We start from the raw sequence: 19,451 nt of genomic DNA, 5'->3' as shown, positions 1-19,451 counted from the left end.
GGCCACGATGGGTTCTAAAATTTGACAAAGGGGCAGACGGGGAGCAGATGGATGGAATGTTTTGGTCACCTCATCGGAGAAAAGAAATTGATTTAATTTTATATGAATCTGAAAAAAAGCATTACAACAAAATATCTGTCTTTGAGTATTTAGAAAATAAAATATTAACAAGGTTTATTCATTTCATTTTTTTCAAGTGCGGCGGGCCGGATTATAACTTCATGGGCCACACGTGGCCCCCGGGCCGCAGTTTGTCCACCAGCTGCATTTTACCTTTTCTCTTTGACATGACGATGCTCGTCAGTAGCACGGCCGGCGGAATCCCGCCATGGCTTGAAAAATGACGGATCCTCGAGTCACTAGTGGAGAAGATATGCAAATTAGCTTCGCTGTTAAAAAAAAAAAGAAAAAAAAAAAAATCACCGTCCAAATATTGATGCTTCTTTCTGCTAATACTTGCCAAATGTTATTAAAGTGATTGATCAACTCCAAAACAAAAGCAATAAATCCACAAATAAACTCGTTCTCTTTGCCTTGTATAATAAATATGTACATGCATACGGTATATTTTCATACTTTATTCATCCTGTGAGGGAAATGAAATTGTCACAGCAGCGATATCCACTCGCATTAATAATGTGAAAGCAACCAAGCCAGTAAAAAAAAAAAAAAAAAAAAAAAAACTACACGACTAGCACTGAGGAGGAATTAAAATAAATCTCAATTAAATCTCAGCAACATGAAAAAAAATATTTCATGTGAGTATAAGGGAAGTTTATTATATGTTTAAAAAAAACTAAAAAAAAAATAACATTGAAGGTCATAAATGAGTCGGCCAATGAAAAACATTTGTCTACTAGATTTCGGGAAATTTGAAATGAGATCTCTCGGCAACACTCCACCTCAATGCATCTCATTTGAAGACCACTCCAAATGATTCAAATGAAAATTCCTAATGAATAATAATATCGTCGTATTCCTCCAGAGGAAAGGTAGACGGAATAAAGAATACCCGACAACCGCTGTAATGCTTTATTTATTCCCCACTTTTTCTTTTTTTTTTCATTAATTATGGCGATAATGCTCTGTTATCAATCTCCTGCTGTTCTATACAGCAGCACAATGTAATGATTTTTTTTCCAACAGCATTTTTTAGCGCATACAAATACAAAATTGCTTCCTTGGTAGTTAAGTGCGTCGTAAAATGTGCAATGTTTACTTGATTATAGTTAACAACATGGGAGGTAAAATAAAGAGAAACACCACAGCGTGATTTCATGCTTCAACGCCCTCTGGTGTGCAGGACTCGGCCACTAGGGGGCAGTGTAATACAGAGTTTTGGTTAGTTCGTCTAACCCAGGTAAAATTAATGTACATTTTGACTTCTATATCCGTCAATGGCAGTGAATGAGTTAATATGTGAAAATGTGTGGGGTTTTTTTTGTCCTCTGTCGCTTTAACTCAGGTGTGGGAAAACTAGGGCCCGGGGGCCACATACGGCCCGTTAAACATTTTAATCCGGCCCGCCGAAAAGGGGGGGGGGGGGAACTCATTAAAAAAAATTAAAAAAAAATAATTAAAAAAAAATAAAAAAAATAAATCTTGTTAATGTTTTATTGTCTATGGTGTGTCAAACACGGATATTTTGTTGTAATGCTTTAGTTCATTTTCATTTACATTTTTTGAATTTTGTTTTTCTCCGATGAGGTGACCAAAACACCCCTCTGTCAAATTTTAAAACCCATTGTGGCCCGCCAATCAAAAAGTTAGTCCACCCCTGCTTTAACTGGACAAAATAAATAAATATATTTATCCCAATACCCCGTTATTCAATGTCAGTATCATATCCAAATTTTATTTGATAGCCGCAGCCATAAAAAAAAAGCATCAACATGATAAATGATGTAAAGTAAATTTTTAATATTTAACCTACAAGTATGAATAGGTTTCAACACACTTCCAAATTAGTTTCAACGCATTTTCTAAATCAAACCCGTTGACTCAGTTCCACGTTTCCAGACTATGAACACTGTGTCTAATGAGTCTTGGGTGGTTTTGCAGCCACCAAAATAAATTCCCGTGCTAAAGGATGAGCCAGGCAGATGGTGTTTTCACAGCCTCCAAAGTGCGTTTGTGGCCAGTGGGGGTAACAAAAGGGGTGGGTAAAAAAAAAAAAAAAAAAAAAAAAAAAGAAATAAAATATGAATCCCATTTCAGCCGATGCATCATCTGCTCTCCGGTGACCCGCATCTAAGTTTACACGCGCAGCTTCCACATTACCTGCGACTTTCACCCCGCGACCTCTGCGCTTGATGAATCCGCACGCATTTAAAGGAAACAGCCCTCTCGCTAATTTGAACTAATCCTTTCAATCAGACCACCATCTGCTGGCGACCGCCCCGGATTCCCGAACACCCCGCCGCTGATATTCAACAGCGCCTGAGAGGCTTTAATCACGTTATAGGTAAGAACGTGGGTGGAACTGTCACTTGTGACTGTGACGGCGGTGTCACCTTGCGAGGAAGATTCGCTTTGAGGGGACGGCTAATAAGACCTTGGAGATGCTAAACCCCCCCCCCCTCCACCCGCCCCCCCACCTTTGGTGAATCTCCGTGGTCATCCGATTGCTTGTTGTGAGGGGATCATTTCGATGTCAGAGACATTAACATGCGATCGGAAAAGGGTGATCCAGAGATTATTATAAAACGCCGGAAAAAGCCTTCTTTGACTCGCCATTAAACTCACAATGTCCAGTATTGGAGGAAGAGCCTCATCTTGAAGCACTGGCCATTGATTGGAGTGCAAGTGCAGCAATTATCGGCCAATTAAGGGAGGGATTACGCAACAGCCTGACATTTACACAAAACTTGCATCAGCATACTAATTCCCGCTAATAGAATGGATGATATTCTGGGCGGCCTCAACAAATGTCCATCTGGGAGCATAAATATGCAGGGAGGAACGAGCGCGGCATTTATTTGGCAGCGCGGGCGCATTCTTCGCGTTGTAAACATGACATTTGGCCAGGCGGTCGTTTATTCCGGAGTATGCCAAATGCATGAGTGGATCTAATTAAGATGCGTGACTATTTAAAATTTGGAGAGGTGGATTTTTCTCAATGAAGTGAATTTGTTTGTGGATCGTATCAATCAATATATAGATAGATAATTGATGGATTTTATTTATTCATAAATGAATGAGAAGAGTAAATTTTAATTAATTAAATAGAAAATATCAAATTAAAATAAATTATTTTGCATATGGGTTTTAAATATAACATCTAAAATTGCTTGTCCCGTCTGATTTATTATTCAAAACAAAAAAATAATTAAAATAAGCTACTTTACATATGCATTTAATTCTTTATTTTTTTTACCTCATTTTAACAAATGAACAATTCTGTTTTATTAATTATACATCATTTTAATTAAAAATAGCTACTTTATGTCATGCACTTTAAAATATTTTTAACCATTCCCAACAAGAAATTATATTTTAAAATCAACTATTTCGCATACGCATTTTAAATATTTTTAAACCTCGTCTAAAATTACTTGTACCGTGTGATTTATTGTCCAAAACAAAAAAAGGAATTAAAAAATAAGCTACTTTACATATGCATGGAATAATTATTTTACCTCATTGTAACAAATGAACTATCCTATCTTATTAATTATACATAATTTTAATGAAATATAGCTACTATATGTAATGCATTTTAAAATATTTTTAACCTATCCCAACAAGAAATTATATTTCAAAATCAACTATTTCGCATACGCATTTTAAATATTTTTAAACCTCATCTAAAATTTGTCTTGTTATTTATTGTTAAAAAAATGAAAATAAGCTACGTCACAAATGCATTTCATATTTTTTCCCTCGTTTTAACAAACAAACAATCCAAATTTATTTATTAGACATAATTTTAATTGAAATTAGCTACTTTATGTAATGCATTTTAAAATATTTTTTTAACCTATCCCAACAAAAAAATATTTTTATATTTACTTTGTTAGACAATTGAATTAATTCTGACCGATAAAAATAATTTTTTAAAGAATCAATAACAGTGAATCGTCTAATTAACACATACACATTTTAACCATGAAAAAATGTCTTTCATGGGCACCAAAGTTGAAGAAAATATTCAACAGAACCCCAATTTAGAGCACTCGGTCTTAGTTTGACCGGCGTCATCCCGAGACTTCCAGCTTTGCTTTGTGTTATCCAATAAGAGCCTCTTTCTCTCTTTCAGCGTCATTATTGATGAGTCTTGCACTCCTCTCGAGCTTCAATCCACCAGCGCCGGTGACCCCCATTTGCATAAGGCACTCTATAACTGCCAGTTCCTCTGAGCGCAAAGTGGTCGTGAGGAAAAGAAATAGTTACTTGAGTTCTATTCTGGCAGCCGTCCAGCAAGCGTCACCGGCAGTCCACTGGCATTAATGTCCCCCTCAGATCAAATAAAACATTATTCACACAAGTAAATTCCCCGTCCCGGAAAAACAACAGCAGGATGGCGCCGCTTCCCAAAGCGCGTCGCTTAATTGATCGCATTACACAGACAATTTCACTTTTCATGCGAGGCAATTTAACGGCTGATGAATACGCCGCAATCAGGGCGTTCATTTGGTGAATACTTTGCACGCGCGTCCTGGTGGGGTGGAAAGAAAACAAAAACATCGGCGAGATGCACAAACGCTCGCCGTAAAAGGTGACCTTTTGTCAATGAGCGATAATGACTTGTTTTGCAGTCGACGCCGAGGATCCAGGTAATGACGGCCGACGTGATTTACGAAACGCCAAATGAACTCGAGCGGAACTTCCCCAAGTGAAATGAACGGAAATGGAATTCATCCACTCAAGCCGTTTCAGCGTCACACCCCCCCCACCCCGTTAAATGCAAGATGACATTATTCGCAACACATTTCTACCAAAAAAAAAAAAAAAAAGATTTTTTTAGAGGATAAAGAATATATGCTTACGAGTTAGTGCTAGATTGTCAGTCTACATGTGTTGCTGCACATATTGTGTCCAATTATTAAAGGTTATACACCAAAATCGACGCATTGTGTGTGAGCATGAGCGAGCGGACTGGCATTAAAAAAATAAATTAATTAACAGCGTTATCGTTTTCGATTTTTCATGACCAATTTTATTGATTTGATTTGTTTTTTTAAATTCCGTTAATTTTCCTAGCAAGTTTTTTTTTTTTTTTTTTTATTAATTTTTATTTGTCAAGTGCAAGATAAAAGAAAAAGTTCATTAAGCGTTGTGCAATAAAGTAAACTATGTACAGTCTTGCATAAATAAATAAAATTAAATAAAAATGACCCCAAAAGCTCACGTATGATATTGACAATTATTTTAATTTCACTTACATTTATAAATTTAGATGAATTATTTTTTATGCATTTTAATTTTTCATTAATAAAAAAAAAAAATATATATATATATATATTTTTATTTTTTTATTTTGTGACTTTTTGTGAACTCTGATAACCTTGGATGTGAGTCCGTACGCACGTCGCACATTTATGTAAATGCAATTCCGGTGTTAAATATCGCAAAGCAACAGATTGCGCAAAGAAACGTGGTCTCATTTCGAACGATGCTTTATTTGTCTTGTTCTGCCAGCTGGTACAAAATGAAGTGAAAAATAACGCCTGTTTGAAGCAGGTTGGCAGCAATTATACGCCGATTAAAGGCGGGCGCGCGAAATACGCAACTGTGACCACGTCAGGGTTGAGAAAAAAGTGATTGCAAGCGACATCAAGTCTCCTGAGAATCCCTTTGGATTTTCGCTTCATTTCACCGAATAACCGAGTACGAGGAGAACAACGGAGGGACTCGCACTCTCGCGGTGCAAATTACGGCGTGGCCGATATGATCGAGGGGTTGTGCCTCAAAACTCTTATCCACACCGTGCCTGATATGGTTTCGGCCCAAGCAAAGTCACCTTGTCATTGCCGGCTTTAAAAAAATAAATAAATAAATAATCTCACCGTTCTCAAGAGCGGGCCGGAGACGTTTTACTGTCATTCCATTGAGCTCTGAAAGACGAATTTTTTATTTTTTTTTTTAAGGCGTCAATTAGAAAGGTTCACACAGGATGAAAATGAGTCGTTCCCCAGCGGAGTCAGAAATATGAAAAATGCATTTAGAGCATGACAGGTTTGGAGCATGTACTTTGGTGGGAAAGTAATGAGCAAATTTGAACCGTCGGCTGGAAAATATGCAACTTCGAATGGCTTACATGATTATTATTTACATTTTTTTTTTTTTGTTGAGTTAGTTTATACAAATAAATGGTTGGATTATCCAATATAAACGGGATATAAAAAGTCTACACACCCCGAAAGATAAACGAATTTAAAGTGGCTCCAATTAAGCCCGAATAAAGTTCGGATGTTCTAGTAGGCTTTCCCTGATATTGCGAACAAGGACGTTTTTTTTTTTATCCACTCTATGTGGTAAACAATTAATTTTCAAAAGGAACTCGTTGTTGCTAGAAATAAATGAGTTTTCTTAAGTTTGTTATTTTTAATTGGTTCGCCAGGGACAAAAAAAATGGCAGTCGTAAAATAAATACCCTCCGGCAAATTAAACTATATTCTTTCAGCTCAATCAATTCGGCGCTCGGAAATTAAAAACAGATTATTTTCGCTTCAGCAATCATGACCGCCGTTCTCCCCAATAGTGTGCGTATAATTATTAGAAACTATTGTAAATACCGATTGAGAGATTTCTTTGCAATCAATCAAAGTGGTTACCATGCCGACCAAATGACGCTCGTCTCTTTAAAAGCAGTCGACCACTCAAATGATGAAATCTAGCCGAGTTCAAACATCTCGGTGCGCGAACAGCTCGCAGAGAGATGTCAGCCAACGATAGCTTTTGACAAATATAAGTGTGACTTTTAGATTAGGCCCATTAAATATTTAACCAGACGGAGGAGCGCTTCTGGTTTGGGGCCCGAGCCAGACAAAGCGAAGCAAACTTGTCATTTAGCCATTTGTCAGAATAATAATGACTTTTTTTTATGCCACCAAAATCCCATTTATATTAAAAAGGTCATATGCAAACCGACTCTAGTCGTGTAATAAAGTTCATGTGAGCTGCTGATGCCTTCTGCTTGCGTCGCAAGTAGCCGGCTGGTCAGATTTTTTTTTTTTTTTGCCGACACAAACACGAGAAAACATATATTATAGATATATAGATATATTCCTCAGTGAGCCGGCGGGGTGTGGGGGTTCAAACCGACACTGTCAAATCTCGAGACCCTCCTCCACGATGCAACCAGATGGAGTGGGCAGAATTTGTGTCCTGGCGCTTGGTAAAAATGAAATAAGATGGCAACGATACGACTTGGCACTATTTTGTGGCGCTTACGCCACTTTAACCCCGTGGAAAAGGTCTCGAATGACAATGAGTGGCGTCTATAAGATGAATAACAAACAATCAGCACGAAAGTCCGTTAGCTTAATGCTAACTTACAAATATTTAAATTATATTTGAAGACAAATTATATTAAAACGTGAAAAAAAAATTAAAAAAATACTCAGACGTATATTCTTTATCCTCCACCAAGAACTTTAGTTTTAGCATCATATTTATGTTGGCGTTATGCTGCCCCCTGGTGGCAAGGTCCTATTTTGAAATTGTGGGAGGTCTCAAATTTGCTCCCATAAACAGCGTGGCTCACTCGCTTCAGATATTAGCCGCTAAATGGAAGCGATGTCATCCCGCGGCCGTTATCAAGAAAAATCATGTTGACATCTGCTGCCTGATGAACTTTTAAAAATATGAACAAAATCAGATCACTCGCCAAGCCGATTACGTCCCAGTGAAGCTCAGCTGTCAGCCCAACAGCAGTACAACCTTTTTCGCAAAATAACCTCGCTCGTTCGTGATCCACCGGCGCTTTGTTGGCCCGCAGGAAGCCGACGCCCACCTAGCTTCATTTGTCACGTCAAGCTTGTCCCATATCTGTCCAAACGAGCCGCTGACTTACGACAAGAGATGACAGAAGACACTTTGGGTCGAGCGCGTGGCGGCAAACAAACAACTTTCCTTTTTTGCTCGTTCAATTATTTAAAAAAAAAAATACGCAACGGCCATCATTTGCATGATTGCTTTCGGTGCACTGCCGGCACTCGACGGGAACAGGACACACGCACGGCAATTTCAGCTACATTCCGAAACGCGCACTAATCAGCAGTACACGCACGCAACATTTCTTTTTTTTTTCCCCCCCTCCTCTCCCGACAGCGTTAGATGAGTACATAAATAAAAAGCTATTTCATATTTCATCTCAATATTGACCACAGTTGTGCAGTAAATATTTTACAGTAATAGAAGCTGTCAGTCAATTGGGCGGCGAGTTAAAGGAGAGTAATGGTGGGGCAGAAATATTTAGGAGGGCAAAGTCTTGAAAGGCTGGACTGAAGAAGAGAAAATCCAGTATTGTACTTTTCAAGAAAAGTACATTCTTAAAGGGGACGTCAACCTAAAATTTTTTTTTACAAGAATTTGTTCCATGCAGGCCCACAAGTCCGAATACGGCATTCTGATTTATTCTGCATTTGCGGAATATGAGTTAAGCAGCAAGATGGCGGCCATTTCGTCACTTCTGTCAACTGAAAATGATATCACACGCTACTCGGGGCTCAACAGACAACCAATCACGGCTCAGCTTGAGAAAACCAGCCAGCCGTGATGGGTCGTTACTGTCATGTCATTTTCAGTCGACAGAAGTGACAAAATGGCCGCCATCTGAGATAGCTAAAAAAAAAAAAAACGTGCGGATTTTTGCTGCTTATCTCATATTCCGCAAATGTAATATTAATCAGAAAAGTGATATTGGGACGAGTAAAGGCGCATTTTATTGTTTAGGAATATTTCGGCTCGACTCCCCCTTTAATTCATTCACTGCCATTGACGACTAAAAACGTCAAAGATCCATTTTTTTTTTTTTTTTTTTTAATGCATTTCCTGCACATGGTGCAGGACATTTTAAACCTTTTTTTTTTAATAAGTTGAGTAGTGAGTTACAATAATCAATACACATCCTTTATCAACAAGCTCAACCTGTTCCCGATGAGGCGCCTTCGGACCGGCTGCAAAAAAATGATAAGTCACTGGTAACATACGCGTTTGAGGCATGCCAGTTCCGTCTGGACGCATTTTTGGGGCGTCGGAAATTGGCTGTCCCTCCGGCAGAGTGACGGGTATCTCTCTATTCAATGACACGGCCCGATGACCCTCATCCGTCCGGCACCGGCTGTTGTCCCGTTTTGCGCCGCGCGTGGGCCAAGTGTGGCGTACTGGACTGCGTTTGAATTGAAGACGCTCATTATGATGAGACGGAGTCACTCCTCATGGCTGTCTGCGCTTGTTATCGCAGCGAAAAACAATTACAAGATGGACTCCCAGAATGAAGGTCTGAAAGGAGCGAGGAAATGGATTCCATGCATGGCGCTCTATGGCGACTATTGCCGTCCGGTTGTTGACGATGCAATTAGCGCGTATGACGGCGCTGAAGAAATAGAGACATTGCCAAGTGAATATCCAACGCAGTATAATTACAGGTCAAACTCATTTCACACCGGCAATTTGATTTTGCCGAATTCAACACCCACAAACACTTTGGGCTTTTTCCAAACACTTTCATTAGCGCGTGAATGTTTGAATAGGAAATAATATACGCTCATTCGGGAAGATACAGTGGGAGTCTCAATGGGTACTTAAAAAAATAAATGAATAAAAATGGCAAGTAGAAATTTCAATTAAACGCGAGATAATACGGAGAATTTTTATTTAATTTTTTTTTTTTTTTAAAAAGGAATATAAATTCCAATTATCCTCACTTAACCGTGAAATAATTATTTACCAATTAACGACGTTGTGCATCTTGATCATTTAATGGGCATTGTGCAGTCCGACGCGCAGCTTTGATCACAAAACAGGCGACCATTGTAACTAAGATGCAACGATAGTCGTTTTTTTTTTTTTTTTTTTTTTTTGCAGAGGATAAAGAATATACGCCGCTAAGTATTATTTCATACTCCGTCTGGATTTGTCACGACCGCTTGTTTGATTGATAACAACCGCAACGTTGATGCTAACGTTGCTAACTCAGCTAAATTGTTTCGCGTTATGTGTTAGCATGAATAGACTTTTGTCAGGGGGTTGCAGAGCTGGGCACTTGACCCTTTTTTTGCCGGTCGGTCCACCCCCTTCTCCGGTCGCGATCTCTGAACCGTTCCGATCTCTGAACCCTCCGTCCTTATTCATGAAAAATTACTGGCCCTCGACCCCGCTCGATGCTGACTTACGTCTCGTCATACACAAAGAGTTGGTGTTAACAATTTTTGTCGTTTGCCCATTTCACGAGTCGGGCCGAACTCAAACAAAACTCCTGCCTTTGTTGATCAAACCCCTTGTTTTTTTTCCTTGTTTTTTTTTTAATGTTAAATTTCCTCGTATTTTCCTCCCCCATCGGAGGTCGGCGGAAAAGCGAAGTAAAAAGTCAATGTGGGCGTGGCCGTGTGACCGCTGACCTTGGAGCTCATTATTCACGAGAACTGGCGGGCGAGATCAACCGATGGAGCGCATCCCCTGCTGCTTTCCCGCATTTAATTCGATTAGGATTCACAACACTTCCCCTTTGCCCCGTCTCTTAACCAGCTGTCTCCGAAGGACTTCGGATAAATTGCCAATAGCTAGAAAAAGAGTGACTGGGAGAATCCGCCAAAAAAAAAACAAAAAAAACGGAGAGAATAAAGTGCTCTGTGGAAGTCTCCGCCTCAGCTCTGTTCAGACAGAGTGGAAATCTACGAGCCATTTTTAAAGATCAATACAGCTTTGGACAGTGAAAGTTCATTAAGTATGCAAAGACGCGTCACGATCAAGACATCTGAGAACAAATGGCTGTATTGATTTGGAAAGGGGGACGAGCGGGGGCTCGGTGGAGGAAATTTGCATGGGCATTCGTTTTGGCTATCGTTAGCGGATGAACTTTAAAGCACCCCCAGATGAGTTTGATTATATACAGTAGAGGGAAGCCTCCGATAGAATGCTTGGCAGGAATCCAAAGACGGATTTTTTTTTTGTCCGTGACACTGCGGAGGCCTTTTTGGATTTGCTGTTTATTTAAGTGACGGAGTGGGCTAACTAAAGTTGCGCAAGTGATTAATTTTCGAGGGAGCTTGGCCTTTGAGAACAAAATATTTATGTACTGTGTAATACATTTTGTTTATTGTAATACAAATTATTTTTGGTTGTTATTGTGTTTGTTGGAAAAATAATTGCATATTAATTTAAACGACCAGGTCAAATGAATGCACTTTTTTGGCTTCTATACACGTCAATGGCAGTGAATGAGTTCAATCACAATCACAAAAATAAACAAATAAATAAATAAATAAAAATTATTATTTTTTTGGTCAAAAATAGCTCAGCCCAAATTTGAACTATAGAACAAAAAGAGTCAACACGTTCCTTTTTTTTTTTTTTTTTTTTTCGCACAACAGCGATCCAATCACAACAAGGGAATTAAATTTTTTATCTTCACTTTATTATTTTTTTTCAATGGTCTGTATGAATAGCACATGCCGAAAAAAAAAAAATTTGAAAATTATTTCAACATCAAAGCCTCCTAAAACCCAAATATCCGAAATGCTAACCATGGGGGGAAAAAAATGACTTCATCACAGAAGCAAAAATCATTTAAGTAGGAACCAAGGGACAACGTATGGTCTTATTTTTGAAATTCATAAAAATTCCCCGCCAAAAATCGATCTGCACTCACCGGAAGCGGACGACACCACGGGCGGAAGTGCGGAAGGAACACACAGGGGGTCCATTGACGCCGGTGCAACTCATGGCGAAGAATACAGAAATGAACTTCTACATTTTTGGGGGGGAAAAAAAGAGAAAATGTTAACTTCATTTTTTTTTTTTTTTATCTTGCAATAAAAAAAAAAATTTAAAAAAACAATACTGAAGAGTGTGCGCTTGCCTTTATAGGGGCCTCAATAATAATAATAATAAAAATAATAATAAAAACAATGTCAGAAGGCGATATCATCAAAAAGTTGGGAACTTTGGTAAAAAATAAATAATTAAATAAAAAAATCCGGTGAGAGAAACCGTCCCATTGCTCACCTAGTTGCTGTTACTGAAGTTTTTTTTGAAGGCGATGGGCGGATTAACTAGACATGAGAGCACATGATCGAATCCGATTGGACACGAGGAAAGAAAAAAAAACAAAAAAACAAAAAAACAACATGCATACACGCATAAATGGAAGCAGTGCAGCAAAAAGATAAATAATTAAATAAATAATATACATCAATAAGCAACGGCAGTCCCTGCGAGTACGACTTATGTTGCCGCCGCCAAACGGTTGCGAACGTCGAGCGACAGTCGCACTCCCCCTGGCTTCTTAATTGAACACCTCCTCTTGGGAATTTACCTGTCAGGGCTGCTTTAATGGAAGAGGAGCAAACGATACATCAATGTCCTCACTGCAGCAGCATCAATATGGGACAACAAAGAGCGAGGAGGAGGGAAAAAAAAAAAAATGGACCTCAAGGCCCTTTAACTAACACCACAGAATGTTTTACAAGCTTATTTCCACCACACTTTGAAAAAAGGGGTGGGCAAACTTTTGGATTGGTGGGGTCACAATGGGTTCTAAAATTTGTGTTTCGGGAACCTCGCTTCATGGGAGAAATAAAATACATTTAATTTTGAATGAAAATGAACAAAAGCATGACACACCGGAGTATTTAGAAAATAAAACGTGAACAAGATTTATTCATTTCATTTTTTTTCCACGTTCGGCGGGCCGGATGAAAACATTTAAGGCGCCGCATGTGGCCCACGGGCCGCAGTTTGACAACACCTGCTTTAAAAGAAAGTTTTAGTTTATGATTCTAACATCGTGCGGAAAAAAAAAAAAAATCAAATTAAATAAAAGCAAGTGCACCGCGGCTGGCGATGATGACCACTTCAAATAAACTGTAAACAATCTCCATTCATTTGTGAAACACAGTTAAAAAATTTAATTCAATTAAAAAAAAAAGTGACATACAAGCTCAAGTTGTCCTTTACGCTCAAATGTACATTAAACCCGAACGAGTATCGTCATAAGTAGTTGGAATATCATTTTATCGCCTGACATAATAAAGTTCGATATCATGACACACAGCGTTGGTTCAACATTGCTCATACCTCACGCGCTCTTTGTCAACGTCGCAGTTAGCTTGTCCGGGCAAACAACATTTAAAAAAAAAAGAAGAGAGAGAGTTTCATTTACTACGATAGACGGAAATGAGTAGGAGGGGAAAAAAAAAAAATGAAAATAGAATATGACTAAGCTCCAAGGGGGACAAAATGGCGGCGAGGCAAAAGGCAGGTGTCCTGATTGGGAGGATGATTACGAACAGCTGTGCAGCAGCCGGAGGAAACTTCTTCTACTTGACTAAAATAAACTCAATATATAAAACAAATACAATAAAACTAATTAATTATATTAAATGAGCATCTTTAATGCGATAACATTAAATGTGAGTCAATAATTTTAAAAACCAAATCAAACGTTTCAGAGAAAGAAGAACTCGAACACACTCAAATGGTGTTGGTTGTCAAGCGAAAAAAAAAAAAAAATTTACTCTTGGATATGAGTAAAATGAAGCTTAGCAAAAAAAAATAAATTAAAAAAAAAAAAAAAAAAGTTTTGGTTTGGATGATGCAACCCTGACTTAAAATCGCATTTTTTTCAGAATCCTTTTAAAGGGCAAAATTAGTTCTTCATTTCACAAATGTATTATTGTTATTATAATAATCGGAGGTACACTCAGTTCTTCCACCCATTTTGATTTGTTTTGCATTTGCATTTTACGACCTGCAACTTTCTTGCCAAACACAGACTTTAGGAAAAATCGCTCGGCACTTTAGTGGAGTGTTGCGACGGGTTCATAAAGGAGCATCTGAGCACTTTATACCCAAGCTTGAAATTTGAGTGGAGGTTCGCTGGGACTCGCCGAGGCTCCAAAGGCTTTGAATGGATACATAATGCCTGAAGACAAAAAAATGTCGGTGGTCAAAAACAAAAGAGGGACTTTCATCGTTTGTGTTGTTCCAGTAACATCGAAACCACACCTATATAGTACATCCATGATTTTTTTTTTCCCCTTTCACAGCTCCATTTCCTCTCCTCAATTAAGGCAACAATCTTCTTTGTGTTTTGTTTGCAGAGAGTCACTCCAACCGAGAAAAAAAAAAAAAAAAAAGATAATGGAGCAAAATGGATCGTTATTTAGCTTGCAGCACTGCCATTAAACAAAGTGCTGGCTGTGCTCTTGCGTTTCTTCACTTTTCGTCTACAGCTATATCACATTCCCAAAAAAGTCTTGGGGCTATTTTTATTAGGTTAAAAAAAATAAATAAAAAAAATATATCTATATATATGTGTGTGTGTGTGTATTAGGATGTCACTGTTGAATGCATTTAGAATCGATTATTCTACCGATTAATCGCATAATTGGACTCAATTTAATTTGTGCCTAATAAAAACATTTTTTTCTCCATTTTGTCGTTGTTTATTTGATATCGTTTTGTGATAAAAACCAACCAAACAACAATTAAGCCATTTCACTTGAGAGGGATGGACGTACGCACCAAACCTTTTTTTAAATTGATTCCGCTACCGCCGAAATGAGTTTTCCAAAGTGAAAGCAGGTGTTTACAAATGTCTTATTTTGATCAAGCAACACAAAAGATAACCAGTCCGCTTTCATAAAAGACGACGGAAATCAGAGAAGACGACTTTAATGAGTTTGAACAATGGCTCTATACGATTACTCGATTATTAAAATAGTTGTCGATTCATTTGCTCATCGATTAGTTGTCCATTAATATATCCAGAGAGAAAATCTGGCTTCATTAACATATTTCTTTTTCAAAATACACTAAAATAATTCAAATGGGCATCTGGTTTATGGAGTAATCTTGAAACTGTAAAATAAATAAATAAATAAATAAGTCCAAGTCATGGAGAGTATGTTTATATTTATGGGACAATGGGGACCGTTTTGTAGAGTTTTTTTTTTTTTTATATCAAAGCTATGTTGCAGACTGTGCAACTCCTATTTGGAAACTTTAAGAATTATTTTTCTGACAGCCACACGGAGTCTTCGGCCCTATTATGAACTGCTTAAAATCCAGTGCGAGCAGCACAAATGTATCCAAACTTCATTTTTTTTGTTGTTTTTGTTTTACTTCCTCTTACCAAACGCCCCATTAGTCGCACCTCGGGTCAAATACTGGAACTGCGGACCCTTCAGCCACGGTTGCAAATGACTCAGCTGGGGATTTCCCCTCCCGGCTCCGTGAGAGGTTATTTTTCACTTACTGTTTTTGGGGGTGGGTGGAACTGAGAAATAAACTGAGCGTACCGCCTTGACGGGTCTGTAATATATAACACCGCTTTTGCTTCAAGTCTTACACCGGCAACACAGAAATGCAAAAACTAATTGACTGTGGTAATGAAATATAGAAGACCGAGTAACTGGCACCTCCCTTAAAAGGGGTGTAATTGCGTGTAGCAGCCACCAGATGGCGGCAAAGCAATCTTTTTCTATGACCATGACTAAACGAAACTCCTCCTTTAAATTCAACATAGTTCTTTGGGTCAAACATGGCACAAGATAACACCAAGTAATTGTTCATAGTTATTTGATTTTTTTACATTTACAGGAGTTTTGTACTTCTTTATAAGTTCAGTATCTGTAAATATGTTTTCCGCCTCGGCCAAGAGATGATTGGTTATATTAAATCAGATTTTCCAATGACACGGCGAAACTTTCCTCGCATCCCATCGTCAGTAAGGGCGGGCTCGTAGATGGAGGAGTTGGGGCGCATTCGGAGAAAGCCCGGGAAGACAATTAATCACTCAGGAGAGGCAACCACGGGACGACCGGGGGCAGCAAAGCACACACCGTGAGTGGGATATTTGATGAAGGCACGAGAGAGACGATGTGGCTGCTGCATGAAGAGGAGGTGGGAGAAAACAAATGGAGATGTGAAATAAAGGATAATAAAATTTTTTAAATAATGTATATGAATATATTATAGCATATTATATAATATATTAACTCATTCACTACCAGCCGAGTAAAAAAAATAAAAATCTTTGACGTGTTTATCCGTCAATGGGAGCGAATGAGTTAAAGTATATTTTTTAAGCTATTTTCGATTCTGCTTTCTATCAAGTTTCGATTGCGAGGTCAAGCTAATATTGTGGCGAGAAAGCGGAGCGGCCTCGTCTCCTCACGCGCGCTAAAACCGCAGGCAGGCTACTGACGTTTCGTTTGATCTTCAACGAGAAAAACTGAAATTGACAGGCAAAGAACAAATGTCAAGTACAAGGAGACGGAACAGAAGCGCGGGACCCAAATAGACTCCGAGCTAATGACAGAAAACTGATGGGGACGAGACAGCTCCGAGATGCCGGGCAGGCGAGGAGCTGACACCTTAGGACTGATGTGACGGATAATTGGGGGGACGAGTGGGATTGACAATGGCGGACGAAAAAGGGGAACCGAGCTAACGCGTTTATTGACATTACACCAGATAAGAATTTGATTCGGTTTTGGCTGCAAGTGGATCCGAATGATAAAAACTAACAAAATGGAGAGAAAACATCTCAGGACTACAGGAAGCATTTATTCAACATCAAGAAAGAAAGAAAAATTTGGCATACCAGTCAGACAACTAGTTGGAATCTGTGTGCTACTAGTACTGCTAGTGAAGTGCTTAAAAAAAATGAATTAAAAAAAAAAATAATTCAATTGCATTTATCCTCAGAGTTACCGGTGAGCTCATCAAAGCCAACATAAAACCAAAATAAATTAAAACTAAAACTAAAATCAAACCAATTTAAATGAACAATAAAAATAAATGAACCAATCCCAAAACCAAAGGAAAGTAAAGCAAACAGCAAAATAAAAACAAACTCGCAACCTGAAACCAGAAAATCAAACACAAAATGTGCCGTATGAAATAAAAAAAATAAAAAATAATCAACAAAAATTGGTAACTTGCTAAAGATAACAAACTCAGAAGGGACGCAAAATCTGCAAGTTTGATGTGATCATACAGCTCGTATCTATTACACGGCCTTAACCCGGTTACTATGGTAACAACCCCCCTCTTCCCCAACAAGTGCATTTATCCAGTTACTGTGTAAACGCTCCACTTTGTAAACCATTTCAACAACTTGAGCAGAGGTCAACCAATGCAGGTCGCGAAAAAAAAAAACAAAAAAAAAAAAAACATGAATTTGAAATTAAACAATCCCGTATTATCTCTCCGGCGAGTTGCTGCCGCAAGACTGCCTCCCCGCTGTCCTACGCACTTGGAGCGAGAAACAGAAGCGCCGCCGCCTCCTCGTCGGCTTTGTGCCGGGGCGCACAAGTAACTGAGCAAAAAAAAAAAAAGTGCCATTCTTTTGTCTTCTCCTCTCCTGACAGATGCTTCTGACTGCAGCGCAATGTGTGGGAGGATTACCTTATAGCTATTACCGCGTAGTTACACAAAACACTGATATCCACATTATGGTGATAAATGTGGAAATGGGATACTGGCGACAAGGTGGTTTGGGATTTTTACGGCGGGCCGTAAATATGCTCGGTGGTGGGCTATTATCATATTTCAGGAAGGGGCGGAAATGCCGCTGGGAGGCGGCGATAGCGTCACATGACATGTATGAAGATAAAAGGGCGATTGTTACAAAGCTAACTGCAAGATACGAGCCGACCAGTGTGGGTGGATAACAGCCAACGGATAGCAAATGGTATACGCAACACGTACGCAGATAAGATAAAACTCACTTGCGTAAATTCTTTATCCTCTGCGAAGATCAACTTTTATAATTGCTGCTAACTGAGAACTGAAGCAAAAGGAGCAGTAAAATCTTCACTGAATTCAAAATGGTTCCATTCTTGACTTACTTTAATTTTGTCATCACGGCATTTCAAAATGTGGTGTCTTTGAGCAGCCACGGAATGGGGATGAATGGCATTTTCGAAAGATGATTGGCGATACATGCCAGTTGGTCCCAGCACAAATCGGTGGGGTGCTCTTCGTGCTCCCTCATCATGTTGGACAGGAAGATGATCATAGAATGCAACAAGTCCACCCCCCCCTACCTTCAAAGCTATATTTCACTTGGTCCAACGCTGCAGAGATGCCTCAGCGCCATCTAGTGGATGGGAGCAGGAACAACATGCGGGCGAAATAAACGGACTGAAAAAAAAAAATCAGGCGCTGGTGAAATTAATTTAAAACGTCCTTACCCTCCCTTCAGTTTTTTTTTTTCCAGAATCGTGGCTGGTGCTTCCTCAGGTGAGTCAAGATGTCCAAAAAGTGGTACTGCAACACAACCTTCCTAAAATGTGGCGAGTGAGTGCACCTCCTCACCTGATGACGATTAACCACCAGGAGGTCCATTTAATTATTATTTATTTATTTATTTTAAATATTATCACCATGTGCTGAAACAAAATCTTTATCGTCATGATATAATTGCGCAAGTTATGAAAGTGTTTCCCAGTGACGAGAGCAAAGCTGGACACAGACTACCTAAAAAAAAACGAGGTATCGTTAGCATCTCATTTATGTTTAAAAAAAAAACAAAACTTTCAAGACAGTTTCGTAGCATCATGACGTTTAGTAGACATTTTAATCTGATTTAAACCCCCCCGCCCCCCCCCCCCAAAAAAAACAGGAAATCAGCCATTCTATTTAACATGTGAGTTTGTCGACAAAAACGAGAAACATTTTTTTGCAAATGTGCCGTTTTATGCTCAGTTTGAAGACACAGGTAAGATTCTTAATTCATTCAAAAATATATTAAAACAACTTCAAAAAAAAAAATGATGATGCCAAAATGCATTATGAGGAGGAGAGGGGGGGGGGGCAAAAAAAATTGCGAGTAAAAAAAAAAAATTCTAAATAACACAAAAATAAATAAACCGCTTCGACAAAAAGAAAAATACGAATAAATGCTGCTTCTTAGCTCGCAAATATCATGACGCTGTCTTAATGAGCCCGAGGCACTTGACGGATTTAACCAAGAGTCACGCGGTTTAAAAATAATCAATACTTTGATCGATCAATTTTCAATGTCAACATCATGCTTGCGTCTTAACTCGAGCGCGTACACAATGTTCTTTCCCGGAACCCTCCTGAGAGTTGACTAATTAACTCGAATCTAAATGAACGCACAGCAACGGAAAAAAAAAAAAAAAATCAAGAAATGCAACATTATCGTGTATGTTTCTATGTATAGAGCCGAACACGTTTGAATAAAAATCGTTTTTTTTACGTATTGAAAACTTTTTTATATCATTCGGAGACTGCGTAGAAAAAAAAAAAAT

At 38.6% G+C, this 19,451-nt stretch overlaps 1 long non-coding RNA gene across 1 annotated transcript; it reads right to left on the bottom strand.

The window, feature by feature from the left end:
• Positions 1 to 271: 271 nt before the first annotated feature.
• LOC148341519 (uncharacterized) lies at positions 272 to 13,413 on the bottom strand. The gene is made up of 3 exons (XR_015839759.1): positions 13,243 to 13,413; positions 11,816 to 11,913; positions 272 to 359 (listed from the first exon to the last, which is right to left on the bottom strand). It is a non-coding gene; the product is annotated as an uncharacterized LOC148341519 (long non-coding RNA).
• Between the last annotated feature and the right edge of the window lie 6,038 nt (positions 13,414 to 19,451).

The sequence above is a fragment of the Idiotropiscis lumnitzeri genome, chromosome 2, assembly GCF_059441095.1.
Source record: "Idiotropiscis lumnitzeri isolate Australia: NSW breed Sydney's pygmy pipehorse chromosome 2, RoL_Ilum_1.0, whole genome shotgun sequence".
Lineage (NCBI taxonomy): Eukaryota > Metazoa > Chordata > Actinopteri > Syngnathiformes > Syngnathidae > Idiotropiscis > Idiotropiscis lumnitzeri.
This window is presented reverse-complemented; position numbering and strand designations above follow the sequence as displayed.